Here is a 6,844-nt window from a genome sequence, read left to right on the forward strand (position 1 = left end):
CCACCACACACAGCAAGACTGATACTGTTTTTTTTGTTTTGTTTTGTTTTTGTCTTTTTGAGGCAGTGTTTCACTCTGCAGTTTAGGCTGACCTTGAGCTCACTTTGCAGCCCAGGTAGGTCTTGAACTCTCAACAATCCTCCTGCCTCAGCCTCTCGAGTGCTGGGATTACAGGCGTGTGCCACCATGCCCAGTTTTAAGACTGATAGATTTTTAATGGTTGAAATAACAAAATACTGCATATATATTTATTTATATATATTTACATATATACATGTATTTTGATTATTGATTACTTAGGCATATAATAGTCCCCCTCTTTGCACATAGAAGATACATTCTAAGACATTCAGAGATGCCAAAAACTGTCTAAAGTACCAAGCTCTATTTATACTGTTTTTTCTGATACTTTCATTTATTGAATTAGGTACAGTAAGAAATTAAAAATAACTAATGATAAAGTAAGACAGTTGCTGTAATAAAAGTTATATGAGTATGGTTTGTCTTTCCTTCTCATAATCTTATTGTGCTGTACCTCTCCTGTGATGATGTGAAATGAGATGAAGTGAAGGGAATGAGGAAGGCATTGTCACTTTACCTTAGGCTACTACAGAAGGGTTACTTGGACATAAACGGTGTGTTAGCTGAGCTGGCTACTGAAGTGACTCATGGGAGGATACTGCGTATAGTGTGGACACACTGGATAGAGGGATAAGTTAGGTCCTGGATAGGACAGACCTGAATGATACTACCTTTTAGGTGTGCAATGTAAAACTTAATGCATTGTTTATTTCAGGACTTTTTTATTTAATATTTTCAGACTGCAGTTGACCACTGATAGCTGAAATCACAGATCACTGGTAATTGAAACCACAGATAAAAGATGGGCTACTGTATTCAGTTTGTCATTTAAGTTAACTCTTTGATGTTGGGTACTTTTTTTTTTTTGGTCTTTTTGAGACAAGGTCTCTCAGGCTGGTCTTGAGCTCACTTTGTAGCCCAGGTAGGCCTCAACTCACAGCGGTCCTCCTGCCTCAGCTTCCTGAGTACTGGTATTACAGGCGTGGACCACCACACCTGGCTATTTTCTTTTTTTGAGGCAGGGTCTTGTTATGTAGCCCCAGCCTGACCTTGAATTTAGGTGATCATCCTGCCTTAGCCTCAGTGCTAGCCTCAGTGCCACCACTCCTGAAGATAATATTTTCTTTAAACCTTGGTTTGCTCATTTGCAAATGGAATAATAGTAGAACTTGCAAAGCGCCTGCCTGGCAAGCGCAAGGTCCTGAGTTCGGTTCCCGGTACCAGAGAAAAACCAAAAAACCAAAAAAAAAAAAAAAAAGAACTTGTTCTCTAAGCACTAAAAGGCAATCCCTATAAAACCTTGCCCCAGGTTGTTTCTTACCTCTCACCCAGCAATCACAGCACCCCAGTTGTACTCTTACTTGCATTCCAGAGTTCTTTGCTTGGAGTCTGTGGACCAAAAAGATATGAGTTACTCATGTGATAAAAATTTTTCCTGAGGTGAAAAAATTTGCAGGTGTATTTTGGGAAGAATTATTTTAATTTTTATTTAAGAGCCAAGGCATTAAGGTTTTTAGTAAATATTTGCCAACCAGCTGCTCTCCAAAACAATAGAATTACTTCAACAAGATAGACCATTCAGGATTCTTCTCTTTCCCTTTCATTATCCTGTTGTAGCATTTTCTCTCATTTTTTACAAGGTAAAATTTACCTTCTTTAGTGTTCAGTGCAAATGTCTTCTCCTCCATGAATCTTACCCTGAATTCACTATACAGGGTTTCTCTTGTTTGGTGGTGTTTTTTGTTTCTAATACTATGTGTGTAGTTTAACTGTTGTTTGTTACCATCATTGTCTCCTTGGTTCAGGCTTCTTCCGTTTGGAGCATTCTATTCAGTAATCCCTCTTGCCTTCTGACTGACCTTGCTGCTATCTGTGTTCTTTCTGAATTGTAAATATAATCTTTTTCATCACTTTATTCTTAAAAAGTTCAGTACAGTAGTTTCTTTCTCCAAAGGCAAGATACTAAGGCAGGCATACTAAGCCTTTTAGAGGGCTGGGGAGATAGCTCAGTGGTATAGCACTTGCCTGGCAAGTGCAAAGCCCTGGGTTTGATTCCTGGTTAAAAAAAAAAAAAAAAACAAAAAAACCCAACCAAAAACTAAGCCTTTTAGAATCTGGACCCCCAATGCCCACCTTTCTATGTTTGTTTTGGTCCACTTTGAGCGTTGTTCATCTTTCTCTATGTCTGGTTAACTGATTTGGATCTTCCCTTTCCCACTTGCCTATTCATCCTTTAAGACCTGGCTCAGTTATTGTGGTCTTCTAGAATGCTTTTTAATTTCAACAAACAGAATTAGGTGATTTTTTTTTTTCCCAGCAGGGTGTCATCCTATTAGCATTCTGTCCATAAGCATGGTTCCTAAATGTTTGTTCCATGTTTGATTCTTGTATTGACTAATAAGGCAGCAAAAGCAGAGATAATTCTTTTTTGTATACTTTGTGGCTAGCAATTAACAACGCCTGGCATATAAAACTAATTTATTGAGTGAGTGATGTTGTAGGGGCTGTATGATACCCACAAGAGATGAGTACTCAAAAGGAATATCTAGCTGGGGGTGTAGCTTAGGGTACAGTGCTTGCTTAGTATGCATAGGCCCTGGGATCAGTCTTCACCAAAATAAAGACGGCTGACAGACAACTGACAAATAAGCAGGAACATCTAATGTAAAAACCAGTGTGTTGACAATTTTACCATAGGAGATCGTATAAAGCAGTGGTGGTGAAGTTACGGCACGTGTGCTGCAGCCAGCTATTTGTTACCATTTTTTTTTTTTTTTGGTCTTTTTGAGACAGAGTCTCACTCTGCAGTTCAGGCTAGTCTTGAACTCACTTTGTAGCCCAGGCTGGCCTTGAACTCAATGATCCTCCTGCCTCAGTCTCCCAGGTGCTGGGATTACAGGCCTGGGCCACCATGCCCAGATGTTTGTTATCATTGAAAGCTCTAAAAGGGTTGCCATCTCTGCTATAGAGGAATAGAATAGGGGATACAATAATGTATACATTTACATGTGTGCATTGAGGATTAGTTTTGATAAAGAAATAGGGACCATGAGAGTATTGGTGAAGAGTTAGCTGCCAAATAGGACCATTGTTTGGAGATGTTGGGATGGGAGGATCGGTCTTCTAACTCCTTGAGGGTGGTGGCCATAAAGAATCTTGGACTTGACGACTTTCGTATATTTTAAAGAATTTTTAATGCATTAGCGCCTTTTATTGTGCTACCTTCTCTTGGAAAATGCCCAAATAGAAAGTACATGACAAATGGTTATCATAGCACAAGCTAGATTTGCAGTACATATGACCAAAACACAGTAAAACTGTAACTTATAAAGCATTGCAGACTTTGGGTCCTGTCATCTACTCTGGTACTTCCATTCCCCCTGGTGGTTTGGGTTTTTCCCTGTGCTGATGAGTTGATACACAGTGTCTGTAATCCAGGCATTCTGGGAGGCTGAGGGAGAAGGATCACAGGTTGAAACCCAGCCTGGACAACTTAGGGAGACAGGGTCTTAAAAAAAAGAAAGGAGAGAGGGAGGGAGGGAAAAGCAAAAAGGAAGGAAGAAGAGAAGGAAAGAAAGGAGGGAGGGAAAGAAAAGAGAAAAAAAAAGCAAGAGATGTAGCTCAGTATAAAAGGCCTGGGTTCAATCCCCAGTACTTGGGTTCCAATAGAACACACCTTTTATTGCAAGACTGCAAAGACATCGATAAACTAAAATGTGTTTTAACATAGGCCTATAGCTGGGCGTGGTAACACATACCTGTAATCCCATAGCTCTGGAGGCTGAGGCAGGAGGATCATTGAGAGTTTGAGGCCAGCTGGGCTACAAAGTGAGCTCAAGGCCAGCCTGAACTGCACAGTGAGACCTTGTCTCAAGAAGACAACAACAACAACAGCAACAAAAAACAATAACAAAAAATAGGCCTAAACACCTTACTCCCTCTCCCAAAAGACTTCCCTGGCTACCTTATCTAAAATAATCCTTACCAATCCCCTTCCAGCTCCTTAACACGTTTGTCTTCTATTACTGACTCCTATCTGATCTGTATCAGATGGAAGGTAAGTGCCTTGAAGGTGTTGCCTGTTTTGTTTGTAGAGTACCTAGAACAGCCTTTGGCTTTTTTAATGGGTACTCAGTAAATACTTGGTGATCTTTCTTGTATCCCCTAAGCCCTCCATAGACTTCTTTAAGGCAACAAGCATGTCTTACCCATCTTTACAGAGAATTAGGGCCCTGTCTCGTTTTTTTTTTTGTTTGTTTTGTATTTTTGAGACAGGGTCTCGCTATGCAGTTCAGGCTGGCCTTGAGCTCACTTTGTAGTCCAGGCTGGTCTCGAACTCCAAACGATCCTCCTGCCTCAGCCTCCCGAGTGCTGGGATTACAGGCCTGCACCACCACGCCCAGCTGACCGTGAATTTTTTTATAAAAGATTTCTCTTCCAAAGTTTTTTGCAAGTTTTGAATTATATTTATTCCATATGAAATGTGTTTCATTATATTTGGGAGAAGTTGAGAATGAATTATATTTCAGACATATTTCAAGTTTAGCATTTGTTCATCAGATTTACCTGTATTTCCACAACATAGCTAGTTTGGGAATTATCAATGTAATTTGTCTATTTCCCTTCACTTTTGTGCTGTCTGATTTTTTCAATGTCTTGTATAGTTTTTATTTTAGATGTAGTAGTTTATGGTGTTGTGTGATTTCATAGTTTTTCTTTTGGTCTTTTTGAGACAAGATCTCACTATGCAGTTCAGGCTGGCCTTGAGCTCGCTTTGTAGCCCAGGCTGGTCTTCAACTTGCAATGATCCGCCTGCCTAGCCTCCCGAGTGCTGGGATTACAGGTATGTGCCACCATGCCCAATCTATTTCGCAGTGTTTTTATTCCAGGGAAATAACCTGTGTGTAACATTAGTCAATAATGTCTTACTAATGTGAACACAGGAATTATTACCAGATAAGATAAAATGGATGGTCTAGTTTGGAAATTTCATTTTTATGATATATATTAATATAAAATAGGTATTTGTATTTGATATAATTTTTTTGTCTGTGTTTAAAATCTGTAAGGTATCTCAAAGAATAAAACTCTGAATTTTTTGGTTGTCATTCCAAACTAATTCATGCTTACTAAATGCATAGTGTTGGCTTGCATGTGTGAAGCCCTGGGTTGGATACCTAGGACCACTTAAAAAAGAATAGCTGGGTGTGGTGGCAAACGCTGGTCTTGGGAGACTGAGCCAGGAGGATGTCTGTGAGTTTAAGCTAGTTTAGGCTACATAGTGAGTTCAAGGCCAGCCTAGACTACATGGTGAAACCCTGTCTCAAAACAAAACAAAGATCTCCACAGTGATACTCTGGGAAGCTGAGGCAGGAGGGTTGAAAGTTCAAGCCCAATGTGGGCAATTTAGTAATTTATTGGACCCTGTTTCAAATTAAAAAAAAAAGAAGTTTGGGGATGCAGCTCTGTGTAAAACCAAACCAGTAAAGGTACTCTGTAGACTTGACTGCTTATATAGCTTGGTGTGTTTATCAGATTTTTGGAAAAATGCCTACATATATAGGATTGCTTTTATGTAAGATTAATTTTTTAATTGCCCAAGTAATTCATGAGTACATTCTAATTGTAAAAAATTAGGATAATACAAAAGTAAGAGTAAAAGTTGAAAGCTCCTTCCACAGCCGTACAGTCTAATGCTGTACCCCAGGTGAACCATTATTAACAGTCTGATAATGTATACGTGTAGAATTTTGATAACTACATATCCTTGATATCCTTTTGATAACTATGTACGCCTGTACCAGGTTTTTGGTTTTTTTTGTCTTTTTGAGATGGGTCTTGATGTTTAGTTCAGGCTGGCCTTGAGCTCACTTTGTAGCCCAGGTTGGTCTCTAACTCTCAATGATCCTCCTGAGTGCTGGGATTACAGGCATGGGCCACTGTGCCCGGCTGCGCATGTACCAGTTTTTATCCGTAAAAACTCAAGTGCACTTCAGCAACTTACTAATATACTATGTTGAGGATATTTTTCTGTATCAGTACATTTGAGCGGGTACCATAAATAATTTATTTGTGGTCTTTTTTAACATAAATGTTTCAGAGAATAAATATCTTCATGAAGTGTTGGTTATTTCTATCAGCAGCATAAAGTGCTGTACTTCAGATTTTTAAGAGAATGTTTATTTTAAATTTTGATGGATATGGGTCTCTAAAAAAATGGGGTATATGCTTTTGGCAGTCGTATTTGGGAATTTCTATTTCCCTTATCCTTGCCAATCTGGTCTTATTAAACTTTTTACTATTTATTTACTAGTCTAATTTGCAAAAAATTGCTGTTAATTTGCATTGTTTTTGTTTTGTTTTGCTTTTTGGTATCGGGAATTGAACTTGGGACCTCACGCTTGCCAGACAGGAGCTTGTGCTGCTGAGCTATATCCCCAGCCCATGCATTGTTATGAGTATTTTTTTTCATTTGTGTTAGAATTTTAAATTTGTTCTTGTAAACCTTGTTTTAACTTTTAAGTTTTTGCATATTTATTTATTTTTGGTTTTTTAGACATGGTCTTACCTTGTGGTTCAGGCTGGCCTTGAACTGGGAGAGACCTTTCTGCTTCAGCTTCCCAAGTGCTGGGATTACAGGCATGTGCTAGAATGCCTAATTTAAAGAAATATTTTATTTTATTTTATTTTTTGGTACGGGGAATCGAACTCAGGACCTTGCACTTGCCAGGCAGGCACTTATGCCACTGAGCTGTATCCCCGG

The 6,844-nt window shown here is 39.0% G+C and overlaps 1 protein-coding gene across 1 annotated transcript in view; it reads left to right on the forward strand.

Moving 5' to 3' along the window:
* Rlf (rearranged L-myc fusion) overlaps positions 1–6,844 on the forward strand; it is a 99,488-nt gene that overhangs the window by 10,422 nt on the left and 82,222 nt on the right. The window lies entirely within an intron of this gene.

This window comes from Chinchilla lanigera, unplaced genomic scaffold, assembly GCF_000276665.1.
Source record: "Chinchilla lanigera isolate Chin_1 unplaced genomic scaffold, ChiLan1.0 scaffold00051, whole genome shotgun sequence".
Classification (NCBI taxonomy): Eukaryota; Metazoa; Chordata; class Mammalia; order Rodentia; family Chinchillidae; genus Chinchilla; species Chinchilla lanigera.